General features: G+C 48.3%; 1 pseudogene; it reads left to right on the top strand.

The window, feature by feature from the left end:
• The first annotated feature begins 13,458 nt into the window (after positions 1–13,458).
• Positions 13,459–13,932, top strand: LOC146869150 (small ribosomal subunit protein eS17 pseudogene; annotated as a pseudogene).
• The last annotated feature ends 4,505 nt before the right edge of the window (positions 13,933–18,437 follow it).

Below are 18,437 nucleotides of genomic sequence, written 5' to 3'. Positions count from 1 at the left end.
GCACACTATACCTCACTGTGGTAGAGTATATACAGAGCCAGCTTCCCACAGGTATCCACTGGACTCTGCGCACACTATACCTCACTTTGGTAGAGTATATACAGAGCCAGCTTCCCACAGGGATCCCCTGGACTCTGCACACACTATACCTCACTTTGGTGTAGTATATACAGAGCCGGCTTCCCACAGGTATCCCCTGGACTCTGCGCACACTATACCTCACTTTGGTAGAGTATATACAGAGCCAGCTTCCCACAGGTATCCACTGTACTCTGCGCACACTATACCTTACTTGGGTAGAGTATATACAGAGCCAGCTACCCACATGTACCCCCTGGACTCTGTGCACACTATACCTCACTATGGTAGAGTATATACAGAGACAGCTTCCCACAGGGATCCACTGGACTCTGTACACACTATACCTCACTTTGGTAGAGTATACACAGAGCCCGCTTCCCACAGGGATCCCCTGGACTCTGCGCACACTATACCTCACTTTGGTAGAGTATATACAGAGACAGCTTCCCACTGGTATCCCCTGGACTCTGCGCTCACTATACCTCACTTTGGTACAGTATATACAGAGCCAGCTTCCCACAGGGATCCACTGGACTCTGCGCGCACTATACCTTACTTTGGTATAGTATATACAGAGCCAGCTTCCCACAGGTATCCCCTGGACTCTGCGCACACTATACCTCACTTTGGTAGAGTATATACAGAGCCAGCTTCCCACAGGTATCCACTGTATTCTGCGCACACTATACCTTACTTGGGTAGAGTATATACAGAGCCAGCTAACCACAGGTACCCCCTGGACTCTGTGCACACTATACCTCACTATGGTAGAGTATATACAGAGACAGCCTCCCACAGGGATCCACTGGACTCTGTACACACTATACCTCACTTTGGTACAGTATATACAGAGCCAGCTTCCCACAGGGATCCACTGGACTCTGCGCGCACTATACCTTACTTTGGTACAGTATATACAGAGCCAGCTTCCCACAGGGATCCACTGGACTCTGTGCGCACTATACCTTACTTTGGTATAGTATATACAGAGCCAGCTTCCCACAGGGATCCCCTGGACTCTGCACCCACTATACCTCACTTTGGTAGAGTATATACAGAGCCAGCTTCCCACAGGGATCCCCTGGACTCTGCACACTATACCTCACTTTTGTAGAGTATATACAGAGCCAGCTTCGCACAGGTATCCCCTGGACTCTGCGCACACTATACCTCACTTTGGTAGAGTATATACAGAGACAGCTTCCCACAGGTATCCCCTGGACTCTGCACACACTATACCTTACTTTGGTATAGTATATACAGAGCCAGCTTCCTACATTGGTGGATCAGCGGTGGGATATACAACTTTGCATTTGTTGGGCTGACTTGGTCATCACCTGATCACACGACAGAACTCCAAAATTGTTTTTAGAATCCTGTTTTTTGAATTGACAAATGTTTTCCAGATTACTAAAAGTCTTGTTAGGGCCTTGGTTAAGTCCAGTTAGAATTTTTGAAAAATCTCACTATAGCTAGTAATAAGAGGATTGAATTGTTTTTAGAAAGTCTCTTAAGAAGAACCCAAATGTTAGTGAAAACATCACCAATGACAGAGAATATGGTTGAGGAGCTCGACATTACCATGGGGTCCCATCCCTCCAAACAAAAGCTGCAGGAGCTCTTGGCAGGGTATGCTAAGGACGGAGGGGATGAGGATACCATCCAACCCCCCTCACGTCCCAGGGAGAACCAGGTCTCTGTACCCCTGACTCCAAGAATACAACTCACAGCATCTATATCCCACACAGGTGCGTCAGGTGCTTCTGAGTAAGGACAGCCTCAATGAGGAGACCAACCTCTTAGTGAAGTTGACCAAATATTCGATCTGGAGACCAGACTCCTGGCTCTGGAGAGAGAAAGAGCAGAGATGGGCCTAGCTGACCTCAATGGTGGCAGCAACTTACTAAATAGGGACAGAGACCAATCTTACGATCCCAAAATCCCCAAATTGATTGTCCCCAAATTTGAGGAAGGTGATGCCATCACCAAATGGTTCACAGCCTTTGAGAGGGCCTATGAAATGAGGAAAGCGAGGAAGTCACACTGGGGGCACTCCTTTGGGAACTGTCCTCTGGTAACTGCAGGGACAGACTCCTGACCCTTTCAGGGGCAGATGCTGGGTCTTATGATCTCATGAAAAGAACTCTGATTGAGGGATTTGGACACACAACTGAGGAATAGGATTAGATTCAGGGGGGTTCACAAAACCAATCCTGGATTGACTCCGTTGACTACTCAGTTAAGACACTAGATGGCTGGTTAACTGGACACAATGTGCATGATTTCAATGGACATTACAATCTTTTTATGAAAGAACATATTTTGATTAATTGCACAAATGAAAAGTTACATCAACATCTGGTAGACCTAGGTCTAATTTCTCTTTTTGGGAAATAAGGCAGACCACTGGGTCAAGACTAGGGTAACCTAAACAACCACTAAGAGGGGTGACCACAAGAACGGGGTTACAAACCTTCCCTAGGGAAAGGGGGTAAGAACCCCAAAGATAAAAAGAGTCTTCACAATGGCCCCAAAAACCTGCTCAGAGGGATGGGTCCCAAAACTCTTTCCAGTTCAACTGTAGGTACAAAGGTGAAGAACTTTGGATCCCAGAAGGATTGGTGTTTTAACTGTAAGAAGTTGGGACGCTTAATTGGAGATGCTACTTGTCCTAGCAGGAAGCTCCCTAGACCTCCTACAGTTGATACTGGTTTAGTCAGTCTCCAGATGGGATCAGCAGTGTGCCAAGAGCAAATCAGGGTTCACACTGAGGCAGTTCTAGTCACGGAGGGTGAAGTTGAGTTTGCCACTGTGTGGCCACCCAACTTAAAGAAGTATTTGCAATACCCTTGGATTAATGGAACTAGGATAGAAGCTCCGAGGGATACAGGTGCCAGTGTCACTATGTTGAGAGACACACTGGTTTCACCTGAGCAATACTTGACTGGGAGAACCTACCCAGTCACCAATGCTGACAGTGTTACCACTAACCATGCAATGGCTATGGAGACATAAGACTTGGGGGTGTGGGGGGGGGGAGGGGTTACGGACCAGAAACAGGTAGTGGTCTCTCTAAAACTTCCGGCTGCCTTTCTGCTTGGGAATGACCTAGAGACCTCCACATGGGCTGGGGTCGAATTTTTAAACCCATGCAGCAATGCTGGACATCGCTGAGATTGTGTGTGTCAAAACTAGAGTGCTGAGCCGATAGCTGGGTGAAAAAGAAGTGTTGGAGCCTGAAAGAATGGCCCAACCTTCCAAGAGGAAAGGTAAGATGATGGTGAAACCAGCTTCTGAACAGCCAAAGACTCAGGACCCTTTTCTCCATGGAGAGGACTTGGAAGTCCCAGAGGGAACTGAGCCGATGGAGCTTGACCCTTACCAGGTTGAGCTCTTAGGCCCAGAGCACCCTCTAGGGAACAGCTGTGGCTTGGACAGCAGACCTGTCCAACTCTTGAAAGCCTGAGGCAGCAAGCTGCTGCACAGGAAAAGGGAGAAATCAGTGGTATCCACAGAAACTATTGGTAGGAGGGGCTCGTGTACTCTGAGGCCAGAGACCCCAACCCTGGAGCCACTAGGAGAGTGGTAGTGCCTCAAAATGTATAGCGTTTATTTACTCACTTTGGCTCATGACATCCCCCCATCTGGGCCAAACCAAAACTTAGGAAAGGCTAGTGAGATACTTTTACTGGCCCCAGATGTCCCAGAAAGTAAAGAGGTTTGTCAGCTCATGTGTCACCTGTCAAGCCAGTGGCAAAACAGGTGGCCACCCAAAGGCCCTCTTAATTTCACTCCCAGTGGTTGGGGTTCCCTTTGAAAGGGTAGGTGTGGACAGAACCTCCCACAGCATCAGGAAACAAATCGATACTAGTGGTAGTGGATCATGCCACTAGGTATCCTGAGGCAATTCCCCTTAGGACTACTACGGGTTCTGCAGTAGCCAAGGCCCTCCTTGGTTTCTTCACTAGGGTAGGGTTTCCTAAGGAGGTGGTTTCAGACAGAGGGTCAAACTTCATGTCTGCATGCTTCAAACACACGTGGAAAGAGTGTGGAGTGCAGTACTAGTTTACTACACCCTATCACCCACAAATAAATGGTCTTGTTGAAAGGTTCAACAAGACATCGAAGGGCAGGGCATGATCATGGGACTCCCTGAAAAACTCAAGAGGAGATTTGTCCTCCTGCCATGCTTGCTTTTCGTCTACAGGGAGGTGCCTCAGAAGGGAGTAGGGTTTTTCCCCTTTGAACTTCTGTTTGGCCGTCCTATTAGAGGACCACTCCGTCATGTTAAAGAGGGTTGCGAGAAGCCTCTCCAAGAACCCAAACAGGATATTGAGGACTATGTTCTAGGCCTAAGGTCAAGAATGGCAGAGTACATGGAAAAAGCTTCCAAAAACCTTGAGGCCATCCAGGGGCTTCAGAAGCATTGGTATGACCAAAAGGCTGCACTGGTAGAATTTCAACCAGGGCAAAAGGTGTGGGTTTTGGAGATAGAGGCACAAAGGGCTCTCAAGACAGATGGAGTGGCCCTTACCCCATCTTAGAAAAGAAAAGCAAGGTCACCTACTTGGTAGACCTGGGCACAATCAAGGCCCCCAAAAGGGTGATTCATGTGTACCGCCTGACGCTTTTCCATGACAGGGCTGACATCACCATGCTGATGGTGACTGGTGAGGATCAGGAGACACAGAGCGAACCTCTCCCTGACCTCCTCTCATATAGCCCCAAAGATGTTTCAGACACCCTCACTGCCCAACAGCAGACTGACAGTCGGTCAGTTTTACAGTAGTATACTAAGCTTGACCCCTGGTCAGACAAACTGGTGTACCCATGATGAGGACACTGGTGACAGTTCACCTGTCAAAAACAAAATCTATTGACAGTCTGATCAAGTTAATGAGAGCATCAAAGCTGAAGTCAGCAAGATGCTGGAGTTAGGGGTAATTGAGCCCTCTGAGAGGCCCTGGGCCAGCCCAGTGGTTGTAGTCCCCAAGCCTCATCCACAGGGTGGAAAGAGAAATGATGTTCTGTTTCGACTATAGAGGACTCAACTCTGTCACCAAGACAGATGCTCACCCTATCCCAAGAGATGATGAGTTGATAGACAAATTGGGTGCAGCCAAATTTCTTAGTACCTTTGACTTGACTGCAGGGTACTGGCACTATGGCATGGCCCCAGGAGCCAAAGAGAAAACAGCATTCTCCACACCTGATGGGCATTAATAGTTCACTGTGATGCCCTTTGGGTTAAAGAATGCCCCTGCCACCTTCCAGAGGTTGGTGAATCAAGTCCTTGCTGGATTGGAGTCCTTTAGAGCAGCTTGTCTAGATGATGTTGCTGTCTTTAGTTCCACCTGGCAGGATCACCTGATCCACCTTGGGAAGGTTTTAAAAGCCCTGCAAACTGCAGGCCTAACTATCAAGGCATCCAAATGCCAGATAGGGCAGGTCCTGTGGTGCACTTGGGTCACCTTGTTGGTGGAGGCCAAGTGCAACCCTTAAAACCAAAGATCCAGGCCTTCCTGGACTGGGCAGCTCCAACAACCCAGACCCAAGTCAGGGCATTCCTTGGCTTGACTGTGTACTACAGGAGGTTTGTGAAGGGATATGGGTCCATTGTGACCGCCCTCACAGAACTCACCTCCAAGAAGATGCCAAAAAGGTAAACTGGACAGTTAGCTATCAAAAGGATTTTGACAGCCTGAAAGGGGCAATGTTCTCAGCATCAATTCTCAAAGCACCTGACTATCCCAAGCAGTTAATTGTGCAGACTGATGCCTCTGAGCTAGGGATAGGAGCGGTCCTATCCCAGACCAATGATGAAGGCCAACACCAACCTATTGCTTTTATAATCAGAAGGCTTCTCCCCAGGGAGCAGCGTTGGAGTGCCATTGAGAGGGAGGCCTTTGCTGTGGTTTGGTCCCTGAAGAAGCTGAGGCCATACTTGTTTGGTACTCACTTCCTGGTTCAAACTGACCACAGACCTCTCAGATGGCTAATGCAGATGAAAGGGCAAAATCCTAAACTGTTGAGGTGATCCATCTCCCTACAGGGAATGGACTTTGTAGTGGAACACATACTTGGGACTGCCCATGCCAATGAGGTGGACTTTCCAGGTTCTTCCACTTAGACAATGAAGACTCTCTAGGGAAAGGTTAGTTTCATCCTCTTTCGTTTGGGAGGGGTTGTGTAGGAAAGAGCCCCTTTTTGCATGGTTGCCCCCACTTTTTGCCTAATGTTGCTGTACTTTGACTGAGTGTGCCCTGGGTACCTGCCAACCAGGTACCCAGGGCTATTGTTCCTTCCCAAAAACTGTATTGTTGCAAAACCCAATTGGCAACTCTCTGAACACAGGTAAGTCCCTTGCAGACGGTACCCTAGGTACCAAAGGCACTGTGAAAAGGAAAGTCCTCTAAGGGCTGCAGCACTTTTTGTGTCAGCCTTAGAGGCCCTGTACCTTTACACTCACACACTGCCATTGCAGGCTGCGTGTTTTGCTGCAGAACAAAGCGAAGAGTCGACATGGCAGACATTCCTGTGTGCCATGCCTACAACCCACTGCCCAGGCCTAGGTAAGTCCCTCCTCTAGCTGGGTACACTATACCAGTGGTGAGGGTAGAGGGGCATGAGCCCTGTACCCAAACTGTGTATAAGTCCTTTCTTAGACACTGTAAGTGCAATAATGCCATAAGAAGTATATGGTCTGGGGGTTTGTCATTATGAACTCCACAGTACCATCATGACTTTACTGAAAACTGGGAAGTTTGATATCAAACTTCTCAGCACATTAAACCCACTGATGCCAGCGTGGGGTTTAATGAAAATGCACACAGAGGGCATCTTAGAGATGCCCTCTGAAAAATGACCTAACTCTAGTGTCCTGGCTGAGTGGCTGCTACCCAGCTGCCACCACCAGACATGTTTCTGGACAACTGGGTCGAGAACCTGCCGCTCTCGGGGTCCTGAAACGAAGCACATCCTGGGACGAGGTCCCAAGCCTCCTCCCAAGGATGGGCAGGGTCTACGAAGGGGAATCTTCAAAGGCTTGCTGCCTTTGTGAGCCTACCTCAGCCATTTGCTGCTCCCAGCAACTGGCCCGCCGGTTCTGAGCCCCACTTTGGGCGGGAGAATCAGCGGGAAACCCAATTTAGGAAGAGAGGTGTGCCCACCTTTGCCAACCCAACCCCTCAGGTGGGGGAGGCGAGGTGAAGCAAAACTCTCAGTCCCCGCCATCCTGCAAATGGGGGGACCCAGCCAACCAGAGTGAGGCCTATGGCCCCTCCCACTGGAGGGTGGCATAAAAGGGAGCTTACCCACCCCAACGAAGGGACCTATTGGTCCCGACCTGTACCTACCTGAAACGCCCTTAAATTTAGTGGCAACCCTGAACCTTGCCTCCTCAGACCAGAGCCAAAAAGAAGAAGCAAGCAGAAGAAGGACCGAACAGCCATGCAGAGAGAAGAAGAGGAGCACGTCAACTGACTTTGCCCCAGTCCTGCCGGCCTGTTCCAACCTCCGGCTCCTCCAACAGAACCTCGGTGTGTCCTTAGTCAGCAGTCCTCGAAAACCCGGAGACCCTGCCATGCCGTTATAACTAAAAAGGACTTTGTCTCCCATGAGCACCGGATTTGCTCAAAGGTAACCGTCTCTGACCCCGGCCGACTCCATGAGTCTCCACCACTCCACTCCTGGGGCCCGAGACAGAGTGACCCAATACCCCAAGGAGGTCCCCCCAGGGATTCTAGCCTGGTTCCCGGTGACTAAAGAACATCCAAAAGTTCCTAACTCAAACCTGCAGCCAAAAACTGGAAGGTCCCCTCAACCGTGACCGAAGGCGACACCCTGACCGACTCCGTAACAGAAGTGGTCCAGAAAGAGCAACCACGACCGTCCAACCAACTCGGTCACCGAACGCTTGGGGTCACAGGACGATGCATCCCAAAGACCTCATCCGCCTCAACAGCAGCTGACTGAAACCGAGGGTACTGCGACCGCATCCTACACCCAGCTGCCGGTGGTGTATTTCTTTTGGTGTCCATTGGGCCTTTCAGTGCTGACCTCGACCCCAGGAGCTTTTGTTCCCCAATCTGGTGACCTGCTTGCTGCAGCCCCCAAGCCCTCAACCGTGCTTAGCCCGTTGGCTAACGTGTGGTCCCTGCAATATGCACCCGGCCACCTCTGCAGTTGGTGGTGCGGCTCGAGTGCCCATTTGACCGAACCTTACCCACGGACCCGTAAGCTCAGTACTGCCTCCTCAGGACTAAATGTGGCTCTTTAGTAGTACTGTAAACCGGTATAAAGTTTGTAAACGCATTGTCTCCTTCTATCCCTCAGGAAATGCACCAGCCTAGCATCTAGAGATACCTAGCTGCGTAAGAACAGTAATTGCAAAGTAATTCTGACTGTATACAAATACAAAGTAATTTTACTGTAACTAATTCACTGCATTCAATCTGTACTTAACTGCATATGTTTGCAAAGTATTTGTATACTGACCTGCACCAGGCCTGGTTCTAGAAAATAAATATAACTAAATAACATTTTTATACAAACCAATTGGTCAGAGTTTAGTCTTTGAGTGTGTGAAATCATGTCTTGCCTGAATTGTAAAATAAATGCTTAAAACTACCCTCTGATAAAGCCTTACTGCTTGACCACACTACCACAAATAGAGAGTAAGGTACTGTCTACGTTAACCTTTGCGAACCCACTGGACTCTGTGCACACTATACCTCACTTTGGTATAGTATATACAGATCATATACAATGGGGCGTCATGCATATATACAGAGCCAGCTTCCTACATGAGCAAAAGAAACAATTCATGGATGGAATGCTGGACAATGCAAAATTTCACCCCCAGTCACAAGGATCTGGGTTAAATCCATCATTCTTTTGCTCACCACACCACCTCAGTTTGGACCCAGCCATATGCAAATCAGTCTTGACCCTGCTCCTCCTGGGAATAGTCCAGCCTGAACTGCCAAACCAGGTCCTCCCTGGAATGGAAACAAGCATCCTGGGACCGGTTTCAGGGCATCACCCTTCATCAGCAAGGCTAGCTTGAATCCAGTGGTGTAGTGAGCACGGAACCCACGTCTGGGCATACCCTTCCCACTTAGGTCGACATATGCAAAAGAAACACTTGATGGACGGAATGCAAGGATCTGGGTTAAATCTATCATTCTTTTGCTCACCTCACGCATATGGCTAGGTGTAAACTGGGTTGGTGTGGTGAGCAAAAGAATGATGCAATTTAACCCAGATCCTTGTGACTGGGGGTGAATGTTTGCATTGTCCAGCATTCCGTCCATCAATTGTTGCGTTTGCATATGTCGCCCTAACTGGGAAGGGTATGCCCAGACGTGGGTCCCATGCTAGCCAGGCTGATGAAGGGTGAGGCTAAATACTTCAGCACAGCATGAATGACTGTGGTTAGCATGAGCAAACACAATGGGCAATCACCGCCGCAGTAAGTCTGATGCGCACAATTCCTCAGCATGCAGGTTTCACAACCATATCATGGGGTGAGACTTCTTTCAAGGAAGAGCTGCGACGGCAAACATTTTCAGGAGAACATTCTGAGACAGTCACGGGGAGGCAGCCTGTGGGGCTGCACCTCACGTTAGGAATGTTAGCAGGTCCCTAATATCCAAACAATCTAAAGCGGTTTCTAGGCACGATGCTAACTGTTAGCTAAAGCATTGAACAGCAAGTCTATTTCTTGAGTTTCTTAAGATGGGTCACTCAGCACACCTTGGAACAGCACAGCTCAGCCCAAGAATCATAAACCGGGCCTGAGGGTGAAGGCCACTTCTCTGCACTGGCCCCAGAGTAGCCTCCGACTGAGGCTCGTTGACGTTGCAAAGTGGTGTGACCTCCAGGGCAAAGTCTATCTTCCTGGTATGGTCAGATTACAGAGTATATACAGTATCTGATCACTGGTTTTATGTTAAATCTAAATTAAACTCAAAGATACTAAAACACCTATGTCAACCATATCTGATGTTTATGAAACCAAATAAAGCTTAAAAAACCCCAACCATCTACATCAACCTCATTTTATGGTTATAAAACTAACTAAAACTCAAAGACACTAAACGTCTGCAAGACTAAACCCAAAAGGCAATAAATGCTAAGGACTAAACTAAAAGTTAGGCTACTAGTTTCCCAAGAGAAGGGGTGTAGGCCCTTTGGCTGACATTGTAGAGATCTAGGGTTTGAGACTCTTCTCATATGCGGACGACACCCGGTCAGTCATCTCTCAGGCAGCCCAGGAAGACCAAAATGCGGGTGTCTTAAATACCTGCCTGTCAAACGTGCTGGCCTGGGTGAATACTAGCCACCTCAGATTGAACGGTAACGAGACTGCAATCTTAGTGGTAGGCAACCAGCTCCAGTTGTGGGGCCATAATCTGTGGTCGAAGACTCTTGGGACCTGCCCCACTCCAGGGCCAGCTGTCAACAGTTTGGGCATCTGGCTAGATAGCAAGCTCTCAGTGAACACCCAGATCACTAAGGTAACAGCTTCCTGTTTTGGAATGCTTAGATGGCTGAGAAAGATCCCAGGCCGCCTAACATCACCAGCACTAAGAACAGTGATTCGGGCGTTCATTTCTCCCGAATGGATTACGGCAACATTTTGTATCTGGGTGTTACCAAGGGTGCTCTCAAGCGACTGCAGCTGGCAACAAATACTGATGCGCGGCTGCTTCTCAAGCCGCCAAAATACACTTCCACAGCAAAGCTTTTGCATGAGCTCCACTGGCTGCCTGTGGAAAAAATAATTAATTTCAAGGAATTAAGCTACATGCACAAACTAATATCAAACTCTTGCACTAGGTAAATAAGACACCTGGTTTCACCCTTTAAACCACATCGCTCCCTAGGATCTTGCAACTCCAACCAACCTTTCCTCAGTTCCTACATGCGGAGGAGGCTGTGCGTTCTATCTAGGACCCAAACTATGGAACGCAACGCCACAGTCACTGAGAGCCTGTCGGTGTCTTTCCATTTCTGAAATTAGCTGAAAACCTGGCTGTTTTAATAAAATCCAGTCACTTTCTGAGAACATACTGTCAAGAATTCCTGTCATGCGAGGGGAGGAAAACGGTAACCAGCGAACACGGACTACATCTCCCAGGATGCTTAGCGGTTGAGAGGTTATGTAAACAGGAGAACTGTTACATAACTCAAGGAAAACACGCCCTTATGTAAACAGGAGAGCTGTTACATAACTCAAGGAAAACACTCCCTTATGTAAACAGGAGAGCTGTTACATAACTCAAGGAAAACACTCCCTTATGTAAACAGGAGAGCTGTTACATAACTCAAGGAAAACACGCCCTATAAAGGGAGGAACCGGGAGGTACAACGCTGTCGGATATTGTGTTTACACCGACGTACCTGCTTCGTGAAGAGCAGTGTTCCGGAGTGGTGCTCCAGTAAGGCAAGAACGGAGGTAGGTCGAGTCGTTACTCCCTGGGCCGTGTCTTGCCCCATCGTCACCTGTGAAGGACCCGGAAGCTCTACCGGTCAACCTTTGAGCTTCGCTTTTTGACTCGGCTGAGTCAAGGCGCAGTGGCGCTTTTGCTGGTTGGAGTCGTAACTCCCAGCCCGACCAGAGATACAGGGACTGCCAGCTGTAACGCACACCAGGAGGTGTTTGCCGCGTTACAGACTCGGAAGTCCACAGGATCGATCGAGCGGCTGCTCTCGGTTCAGTCTTCTTGCTTTTGAGTGGGGTATCGGTGACGCATCACCAGGAGGTGACTCCGCGTCCCGGTGCAGTCTGAGGAAGAGGTTGAGCGGCTGCTCCCTTCAGGTAGAGACCCCGGCTGGGTGTTTCCCTGACTCCTCGATTCTCCCCAACACTCTTCGTGCCCCTCACAGCCTACCGATTGGCATTGTCGGCCATTTCATTTCTGCCCTCTGTTGGCATACGCCGGGATCGGCGTATATGCAGAGGACGGTTAGGACCATCCGTGCTGTGGGCTGGTAACGTACTTAGCCTGGAGGATTCCAGTGACTATAAACTTTTGTTTATACTTTGTATTAGTTTTACCTTCATTAAAATAACTAACCCTTCACAAGTGGTTGCGTCCTCATTATCGTGTCTGTTAAACGATCCTGAGACGTTCAGGGCGTTACAAAATATCCGACCATAATAACACTAACTGTCTCACGGTCGATAACAGACATGGCAACACTTGATGATGTGCTGGCTGCTTTAGCGACCGTGCAAGCTGAAGTGGCTGCCTCTAGGCAAGAAACCGCCGATGTAAAAGCCAGACTGGATGCTATCCAATTGGACCCGCTCACGCCCAGCACCTCCCTCACGAACCAGACCCCTGCGGTAGTAGTGGAAATGCCGGTAGCCATCCCCTTGGCACCACCAGAGAGGTACAGTGGGGATCCTAACACAGTGCAGGTATTCCTCACACAAGTGGCGCTACATTTATCGTGCAAACCAAAGGCGTTCCCCACGAGCCAGGCTCGTGTGGCTTTCCTTATTTCCTATTTGGCTGGAAACGCGGCACAATGGGCCGTACCTCTGGTGAGCAGGGACGACCCCATCTTATGCGATTGGGGTGCCTTTCGCGAGGAATTCCTGAAGGTATTCGACAGAAGGGCTGACTCGTACACGGCGGACCGTGAAATGCTTGAATTGAGACAGGGATCCAACGACCTGGTGCAGTATCTCAACGCGTTCCGAAGGCTGGTTGCGGAAACCAAGTGGCCTGTTGCTAAACAGACGGCGCTCTTCCATCAAGGGCTGTGCGATGAGCTCAAGGACGCCGTGGCTCATATGGACCCTCAACCCAAGACATGTGAGGGCCTTATCAACCTGGTATTACGGCTGGAACATAGGCTAAGTGAAAGAAAACTGTCAAGAATTCCTGTCATGCGAGGGGAGGAAAACGGTAACCAGCGAACACGGACTACATCTCCCAGGATGCTTAGCGGTTGAGAGGTTATGTAAACAGGAGAACTGTTACATAACTCAAGGAAAACACGCCCTTATGTAAACAGGAGAGCTGTTACATAACTCAAGGAAAACACTCCCTTATGTAAACAGGAGAGCTGTTACATAACTCAAGGAAAACACGCCCTATAAAGGGAGGAACCGGGAGGTACAACGCTGTCGGATATTGTGTTTACACCGACGTACCTGCTTCGTGAAGAGCAGTGTTCCGGAGTGGTGCTCCAGTAAGGCAAGAACGGAGGTAGGTCGAGTCGTTACTCCCTGGGCCGTGTCTTGCCCCATCGTCACCTGTGAAGGACCCGGAAGCTCTACCGGTCAACCTTTGAGCTTCGCTTTTTGACTCGGCTGAGTCAAGGCGCAGTGGCGCTTTTGCTGGTTGGAGTCGTTTCTACCAGCCTCGTCCAACATGGGACGCGTGAGGACTAAGACCGTGAAAAAGGCCGCCCGGGTCATCATCGAGAAGTACTACACCCGGCTGGGCAATGACTTCCACACCAACAAGCGAGTGTGCGAGAAAATCGCCATCATCCCCAGCAAGAAGCTCCGCAACAAAATTGCAGGGTATGTCACACATTTGATGAAGCGTATCCAAAGGGGCCCGGTCAGAGGCATCTCCATCAAATTGCAGGAGGAGGAAAGAGAAAGAAGGGATAACTATGTCCCTGAGGTCTCTGCCCTCGACCAGGAAATCATTGAAGTCGACCCTGACACCAAGGAAATGCTGAGGCTGATGGATTATGGTGGTCTGTCCAATCTGCAGGTCACACAGCCAACTGTGGGGATGAACTTTAAACAGCCCAGAGGAGCTATTTAACAGTCTTTGTATCATAGTGTTTCAAATAAAATTGGGTGCAAAACTCAAAAAAAAAAAAAAAGGGGCACTTCATCCCCTGCAAGAGAGTCCCTACGGCCGGGGAATTGGCGTCACTACTCCTAAAGAATGTGGTACGACTGCATAGATTACCTGGGGTGATCGTGTCGGACCGGGGGTCGCAGTTTACTGTGCAATTCTGGAAGACTTGGTGCACTGCGCTGCATGTTAAGACCGCCCTGTCCACCAGCTACCACCCTCAAACGGACGGCCAAACCGAGCGCCTGAACCAAACGCTCAAACAGTATCTGCGTTGTTTTGTGGACCAGGGCAGGGAAGAATGGGTCGACTTGCTATGGGTTGCAGATATAGCCTATAACAACGCCACTCACAGCTCCACACAGTCATCTCCGTTCTATAGCAACTATGGCCACCATCCCAGGTTCTTGCCATTTCTACATCCGTTCAGAGAGGACAGGATTCCCGCCACAGCGGACAGGGTGGCACACATAAAAGACACGTTGATGCGCTCAAGGGCTGTCCTAATAGAGGCCAAGAGAAGATACAAGGCTGCGGCAGACAGGAAGAGAAGGCCCGGGCCACTGTACCGCACTGGAGACTACGTCTGGATATCCACAAGAAACATGAGGTTTCGAAAGAACGGTGTGTTCCATCCCAAGTACATGGGCCCCTATCGAATTACCAAGTGTATGGGTCCCGTGAAGGTGTGCTTGCCCCAGTCATTGCGGATACACCCTGTCTTTCATGTATCATTGCTCAAACCAGCACCCTCCAAGCCGTCTGGGACACCTAGGCCGGTATGCGTGGAGTCGGAGGTGGAGTATGAAGTGTCGGGCATACGGGCGTCCAAATGGCGCAGGGGGAGGCTGTGGTACCTGGTTGCGTGGAAGGGCTATGGCCCGGAGGAGCAATCATGGGAACCGGCTGAAGGGGTTCATGCTCCGCGCTTGGTCTCCTTGTTCCATCGGCGTTTTCCTGCCAGCGCTGGACCCGTGGGGAGCCGCTGAGAGGGAGGATGTACTGTCAAGAATTTCTGTCATGCGAGGGGAGGAAAACGGTAACCAGCGAACACGGACTACATCTCCCAGGATGCTTAGCGGTTGAGAGGTTATGTAAACAGGAGAACTGTTACATAACTCAAGGTAAACACGCCCTTATGTAAACAGGAGAGCTGTTACATAACTCAAGGAAAACACTCCCTTATGTAAACAGGAGAGCTGTTACATAACTCAAGGAAAACACTCCCTTATGTAAACAGGAGAGCTGTTACATAACTCAAGGAAAACACGCCCTATAAAGGGAGGAACCGGGAGGTACAACGCTGTCGGATATTGTGTTTACACCGACGTACCTGCTTCGTGAAGAGCAGTGTTCCGGAGTGGTGCTCCAGTAAGGCAAGAACGGAGGTAGGTCGAGTCGTTACTCCCTGGGCCGTGTCTTGCCCCATCGTCACCTGTGAAGGACCCGGAAGCTCTACCGGTCAACCTTTGAGCTTCGCTTTTTGACTCGGCTGAGTCAAGGCGCAGTGGCGCTTTTGCTGGTTGGAGTCGTAACTCCCAGCCCGACCAGAGATACAGGGACTGCCAGCTGTAACGCACACCAGGAGGTGTTTGCCGCGTTACAGACTCGGAAGTCCACAGGATCGATCGAGCGGCTGCTCTCGGTTCAGTCTTCTTGCTTTTGAGTGGGGTATCGGTGACGCATCACCAGGAGGTGACTCCGCGTCCCGGTGCAGTCTGAGGAAGAGGTTGAGCGGCTGCTCCCTTCAGGTAGAGACCCCGGCTGGGTGTTTCCCTGACTCTTCGATTCCCCCCAACACTCTTCGTGCCCCTCACAGCCTACCGATTGGCATTGTCGGCCATTTCATTTCTGCCCTCTGTTGGCATACGCTGGGATCGGCGTATATGCAGAGGACGGTTAGGACCATCCGTGCTGTGGGCTGGTAACGTACTTAGCCTGGAGGATTCCAGTGACTATAAACTTTTGTTTATACTTTGTATTAGTTTTACATTCATTAAAATAACTAACCCTTCACAAGTGGTTGCGTCCTCATTATCGTGTCTGTTAAACGATCCTGAGACGTTCAGGGCGTTACACATACCATGTGAAGGCTTAGTGCCAGTACAAAACACCAATAATAACAATGAAGAACTTGACATCTCTACGAACTCCAGACAATGTAAGGTGGGATCTTTTCCTAATACTGAATATTTACAAAGGACCGGAAGGACCATTTCCTGGTCAAAATAGAACTTTGGAGAAAATATCTTATGAAGAAAACAGGATTAGTATGCAAATAAACCTTGTACCAGATGTACGACCGTTTTCTGCAGTCGGAAACGGGGAATCGGCCCGTTTGCGACCGTAAAATGGGTCTGGCCCATGGGCAAACCCTATTTTGCAAGTTGGTAACCTATTACCAACTCGCAAAATAGGGTTTGCAAGTCACTATTAGGAAGGGGCGTACCAAGGGCATTCCTTCCTAATAGCGAGTCCCAATGGTATGTACCATTGTTTTGCGACCGCAAAATGTAGGAAGGTAGGATCTGACTGCATGGTTACCCCCACTTTTGTTGTACATCTTCCTGGGGAGGATATTGATGATTACCAAGACACAATTACGAAACTCAAAACAAGGTTTCACAAACAACCAAGTTTGATGGTTTTGCGACATATATTTAAGAGGCAGCAAAATGAAAGTGAAGATGTTGATGCTTATATTTCAACATTACGCAAGTTAGCAGCCGATTGCTAATTTGAAACTTTTAATGACCAATTACTCAGAGACCAGTTTGTATGCCATTGCAGGGACAAACAAATACGTCAAAAGCTGTTATCCCGGTCTAATCCCGATTTGGATGAGACAATTAAAATTGCTAAAAGCATTGAGACTTCCCAAGTGTCTTTGAAGGAGTTAGAGGATAAACATGCCGATTCTGTCAACGTCGTCTCAACTATCCCTAAACAGAAACAAAGCGAATTTAGAAACTCTTCTAATAAAAACTCTACATTCAGAAACGTTGGATCAGGGAAAAGTACATCTGATGTTCATATTATTAAACAAATGTGTAACAGGTGTGGTAATTCTCCACATCAAAAGGGTGCAAAATATCCTGGTGCCAATGTTGTTTGTAGTTACTGTAAAAAAATTGGACATTTTGCGAAGGTTTGTTCTAAAAAGAAATGTAACGATCAGAAAAGGTCAGTTGCTTGTGTTTTAGAGTCAGATTGTGAATCTGATTCCAAAATTGTTTCTGTGGTTACTGAATTCATTGACCATGTTTCTAACGTCAATGACCAAATTGAATGTGTTGATCCTATTGTTGAAATTGTTATAGGAAGTAAGCCACTTAATCTGCTGGTAGATTCAGGAGCAAGAATTACTAGGTTAACAAAAGAGTCATTTTTTGAAACATGGGGTGACAGACCTCTTCAACCTCCTGATCGCTCGCCAGTCTCCTATGAAGGTCGTAAAATTGATCTTCTGGGATACTTTGAGGATTACCTTATTTTTAAAGTTAGGAAAATCTCCGGAAAAAATGATGTTGCCGTCAAAGGATTGAACATCCTGGGATGGTATCACCAAGGCTTATTTGGTATGATCCTCAAACCTGGGTGTGCTGAACAAGTTCTTGTAATTTCTGAGGGGCAAGACGTTGTGAAGTGGGAAGATCATTTTCCATCAGTTTTTTCTGCTGAGCTTGGGACCATTCGTGGTTTTAAGCATAGAATCATTGTCAGAGATGAAGCCTCTCCAGTAAAACACAAATTAAGGGGTTTACCTTTCAGTGTTCGAGGCGATCTTGAAACAGAACTGAAGTCTCTGTGTGAACAAGGGATAATTGAGCCAACAGAATCTTCTTTGTGGCTTTCGCCCTTGGTCGTTGCACATAAGAAATGTGGGAAGTTGCGTGTTTGTGTGGATTTGAGGTCTCCCAAAGAAATCTGGATAGATTCTCACCCACTACCCAAAATCAGTGATCTATTTTCAAGTGTCAGAGGATCTCGATACTTTTCAAAACTGGATTTAGCCAGTTCATATCATCAGATTGAACTAGAACGAGAGTCTTGTCACCTTACTGCGTTCATATCTCTGCTAGGCACATTACAGTATAAACGGATGCCTTTCGGGCTTGCTTCGGCAGCTTCCGTTTTTCAACGGGTCATGCAAAACATGTTATGTGGGATTGGCGGCGTTCTTGTATTTCAAGACGATGTTCTCATGCACACTAAAAACATTTCTTCACATAATTATCTTCTAAGGAAGGTTTTGGAGATTTTCAAAAATCGTGATGTGGTAGTCAAGTCAGAAAAGTGTAAGTTTCTCTGTGATGAGATTGAATATTTATGTCACCACATTTCAGGAGAAGGCATAAGACCAAGACAAGGATTGTTAGATGCGATTATCTGTGTCCCCACTCCCGTAGATAAAACAGAAGTAAAGTCTTTGCTGGGTTTACTAGAATATTATTCTAAGTTTATTACTAACTATGCATCTATAGTACGTCCCATTAGTTCGCTTCTCAGGAAAGGTGTGAT

This window comes from Triturus cristatus, chromosome 1_1, assembly GCF_964204655.1.
Source record: "Triturus cristatus chromosome 1_1, aTriCri1.1, whole genome shotgun sequence".
NCBI lineage: Eukaryota > Metazoa > Chordata > Amphibia > Caudata > Salamandridae > Triturus > Triturus cristatus.
The sequence above is the reverse complement of the archived record's forward strand: the minus strand, read 5'-3'. Positions and strand labels throughout refer to the sequence as shown.